Source organism: Lipotes vexillifer, unplaced genomic scaffold (genome assembly GCF_000442215.2).
Source record: "Lipotes vexillifer unplaced genomic scaffold, Lipotes_vexillifer_v1.1 scaffold990, whole genome shotgun sequence".
In the NCBI taxonomy this organism is placed as follows: domain Eukaryota; kingdom Metazoa; phylum Chordata; class Mammalia; order Artiodactyla; family Lipotidae; genus Lipotes; species Lipotes vexillifer.
Window position 1 is genome coordinate 192132 of NW_006773201.1, and position 4964 is coordinate 197095.

The window sequence follows — 4964 nt, forward strand, 5'->3', positions numbered from 1 at the left end:
TAGGGAAAGGGATGACTTCTGTCCTGCAGAGGAGAGAGGGGCAATCTAACAGCAGAGTGTCTTTCTACATTCATTGCCAAGGCAAAGGTCATGTGATGGTCTGAGATGAAGACAATTATTTTCTAATAGACAAAATGCAAGTTGTAGCAGCTTGTTTTCCTGTATTTCTTCCAAAGGTAACATTCCCTGCAAAATGTGCAGTTGTTTAAGATGGCTGGCTCAAACTCAGACTTCCCCTTGTTACACTGTTCCTGAGGTTGGATGGTGTTGGAGTGTCTGGGACATCCATTAAAGGGGGAGCTGAATTACAGATATGTGTCCTTCAGGTTTAGTGGGGTATGTTTATGTGGCTTTCTGTCACTTCCATGTATAATTATTGCTGGCCATCGAAGTATAGGGCTGACTTCTAGAATATGCCTAACTCCCACTATGCTGACTCATTCAGCATCATGTCATGAGATGGGCCAGATGTATGTCACCTAATAAAAATATTATGTTATTTTTCTGGATTTTTTGACATTTGTGTTATTTTCAAGGTTGTAATAATTGTGATTTGATGTGATTTTTAATTCCTAGTAACTTCACTTTTTAACCTAATTTTTTATACATAATTATGTATTTTTCTTAAAGAGAGTCCCCCAAATTGTTTATGCTTCAGGATCCACAAAACCTGAATCTACCCATGTTAAATTCATCTGTGGGACTTCAGCTCATTCACTCTTCTGCTCTAGTAGTCAATCAATCAAACAACAATAATTTGTCTCTCTGCCTGTTAAAGCACAGAAGTACAAGAAGGTAACATTTTTATTTCACATTTAGACATACAGATTTTTAAAAAGTAACTGCCTGGTTGAAGTAATGTTTTCACCTACTTGAGTTTCAGTTATGTGTAGCCAGTTATTCCAAAATGCTGCCTGACTGCCATATAGTTCCTTCTTTGTTTAATACTGAGAGAGGATGAGAGGTGCAGGAATAGTTCTAGAGATGAGGGTACTTTGTCACCAAGGAGATTAACAGGTCAGAAGGAGGCTGAGTACTTAGAAAGCCAAGCCAAGCCATATCCCTAGTTATCGTCAGCATGGTAGTTATAAATGGAAGCTGTGGACAAAGGAACCATTCCTCACTGGGCAGCTTTTAAAACTAGCTTCCCGGCACCCTAGAAGTTAGACTGGTTTTTAGGAAGCAGCCTCCAGAGACCACGTAGCATGAGGATAACCATTAAAATAATAATTCTGTAAACCTCTTGAGAGGTTTGGCAGCTTTCCTAGACTTGGTTTTTTCTCGGATGAGTGGCAAAATGGTTAAAATATTTGGCATGTGGAGGAAGCTCTTTGGATGGGTGAAGGCTGAATGTAAGACTTTAGATTTAGTTGGGTGAGTTTTGAGGCCTATTTTGTAGGTAAGAATATGTAGGTGAAAGGACCTAGGGCAGGAAAGACACATTGATTCCGGTTACAGCTATACCACTTCTTATGGCCCAGTTTCCTCTTCTGTGTTATGAGGGTAACAATACCTTCCATGCAGGGTTGTCACGAAAATAAAGTTGAAATAATCAGTGACTGACACATGATCTGAGGTACATGAATGACCTTGAGAAGGGAGAGTGCTCAGCAAACTCCTTAAAATTTCATGCAAATGTTTCTGTGTGTGAACATTTTGAGGATAAAGTAGTTCATAACTTTTGTCAAATTCTCAAAGAGATCTGTGGCTAAAAATAGGTTAAGAATCATTGAAGAAGGAGCTCATTTCTGTTTGAGAATGAGTTGCAAAGGGAAAAGTCTGAAATTCTCTAGAATAGTCATCAAAAAGAAAAGAGCTGGAACAGAAGAGAGTGAGGCTTATAGGGGAGAAAATAATCAAGTTGACTGATTAAAGTAATTCTATATTTGTACTGAGTACTCATCATTATTCTTAGTTTGTAAATATATTTGGTTCTATGATGAAAAGTATAAAATATTTTCTTCTTTTTCATGCCATGATAACATGGCTGATATATTTTCAATGCAAGTAATTTAAAAAAGCATTAGAGTGGGAGTTTAAAAATTGAGGACATAGTCCTGGCCCTACAACTGATAAATGATATGAATTTGAGAAAGTCATTTGCCTCAGTTTCCCCAAGTGTAAAATAGTATACATAAACCACTCCCTAGCGATAATGCTTAAAATTTGACTAATAAGTGAAAATATGTTGAATTCCTTTGAGGGCAGGAGCTGTTTAAAATCAAGATGTTATAGCATATTTTTCTTTTAAAATTTAATCTACTCTTTACACATTATTGTTACATTATTGTTAAACAATAATCATATCTCAAATTCATTTTAATCATTTATTGAAGAGCTTAAATTATTGGTATCCACACTTTAGAGTCCTTTGGTATTGATGGTGAACATTGTAAATAATCAGTTTCACTGCATGTCTGGTGATTTTTACACAGCTATATCATACCAGTGATACCTGTTGCCAAAGTCCAAAATTTTCATGCCCCACAGTACACATTTCACCCATCACCCAGCTAATCCTGTACATCATTATATTCTTAGCATAAAGATCACCTTCTTAGGGGGACCTTCCTTCAGTCTCTACAGTTGAACAGCTTCCTCTCTTGCACTTACAATTAATTACTTGTTCAACTCTTGCTTTCCCTGCCAGCCTATAAGCACTAAGTGGTGGGAACTGAGGTTTTTTTTCCTGCTCCTGTATTATTCCTAGGACTTAGCAAATAGCCTGATTTATAACAAACCCTTTAAAAAAGAAAGGTTATTATTACTGTTAGTTATTTTGAGACTCTTAAATTTACATCACAGTTTTGAGTACAGAGCAAAGGGCATGTTTTGTTTTGTTTTGTTTTTTAATTTGCTGAACTATTTCGTAGTAAATTGCTCACAAAATGCCCCCTCACTCACTAATACTTTAGTGTGTTTCTTTGCCAAAGACATTCTCCTATATAATAACAATACAACCATCAAAATCAGGAATTTGATATTGATATGTGACTTCTATCTAAACTTTAGACCACAGTCAGTTTTGCCCCTTGTCCCAATGATGTCCTGTATGTAATCCAGTGCAGAATCATCCACTGAGTTTAGTTGTCATGCCCTTTAGTCTGAAATAGCTCCTTAATCTTTTCTTAGCTTTCATGGCCTTAACCATTTTGAAGATAATTCGCCAGTTAGGTTATATAAGGACCTTCAGTTTGGATTTGTCTGATGTTTCCTTATGAGTAAATTCAGGTTATTCAACTTTGGCAGGATTATGAGAAAAGTGGAGTCTTGCCTATCAGCTGACACATAGTTCCTGATGATTTTCTCTGTAATCCCTTAAGGTGATATCTGCCACTGTAAAGATGTTTTTATCCTTTTGTAATTAATAAGTATTTTGTGGAGAGGTACCTTGAAACATTGTAAATATCCTGGTCCTCACCAAACTTATAATTCATTAATTATTTAAATCATATGGACTCATGTTTATTAAGTGAGCCACTCATTATCTGTTACATATTTTGATACTCATTGTCCCAGATGTTGCCAGTGAAAGTTTCTTCAAGCTGGCTTCTCTGACCTTTGACACGTCCGCATCATTCTTTGAGCTCCCTTACACTCTGGTGCAGCAAGATATACCAGACTCATACTTTCCCTACTCTGGTATCAATCATTTCTCTAAGAAATCCTGGTTTATTTTGGTGGAGAATGGTATTTAGAAACCATGAGATGAGCATTTAGTTGTGTTTATTACTTTTGGATTTTCGTCGTTCCCAAGCCCTCTCAGTGGACAATGGATAGAACTATGGAATATAGGAGTATGAGTGCGCGCACACACACAGACACGAAAACGTACATATACACAAATGCAATTATATTTATTTTCATTTATTTTTGATATACACTGACAATGGCAGAGCCCCCTCTTCCCAGCATGGATGTCTGTCTTGCTCAGCCCACCTAATGCTTCGCATTCGAGAAGAGGAGGGGATCAAAGATTACTTTTTAAATGTCTGAATAAAAACTAACTTAAGATGTTATTAACTTTTGTCTCACATTTCTCCAATCTCTTGATGCGTTTTATCTTTTTCGAGACTAATCTGCATTTCTCTGGGTATGTGATAGGGAGAGTTCTGCTTCATTGGAAGAAGAATATAAAAGAGTCCTTGCTTGATTTCTTTTATCCTAAGTTTTTGCATTTGTTTAGCTCAGTATTTTTGGCAGGAAATGCTTTATTGTAGGACTGTCCACACACTGCAAGATATTTGGTATCCCTGACTCCCCACTCACTATTGCCACTGAAGGTCCCCTGCTAAAAAAAAAAACTTGGGATAACTTAAGAGCAAAAAACAAAGAACTCGTATATACGTTTCTAGCTGCCTCCTAGGAAGGCACCCTTCCCGTAGTTGAGAACCCCTGGAGCTCTTTGCAACTTGCAACTTGTATAGTAGCTGTTTCCCACTACATTCTTAGGTTCACACTAATTCACATGAAAACTCATTTATGTGGAACAGTTTTACTACATCAGTCTGTTCTACTCAAGTGTGTTAGCCTTGTCAAATCAATGTTATTTTTTGATGAAGAAAAATTACATGCTTTTGGGTTGGTAAATGTCGGCTGTTGCTTTTTTGGGGGGTTCGGAGGCCCAAATCCAAATGCTGCTTTGAAAAGAGGTTTTCTTCTGTTGTTGAAATGTCTCTTAAATTAATTGAAATATGTCAAGTCATAAATACAAAGCTGTCTGAAGCAACTGGGTTATTAGTTTAAATTAAGGCCCCAATACTGTATATATATGTGTTATTGGTTTGTTAGCTATATATTTTCATAGCACTGGTAGATTACTTGGGTTTGGGCAAATCAACTTCTAGTTAAGAGCCAGAGCTATACTCAGCAGGCTTGTAAATAGAGAAGGTTTGAGGGCCCTCTTTCCTTGGTGGCCCAAGCCTGTCATACCTGCTGATGTGCTGAAGGCAGTACTATTTTCC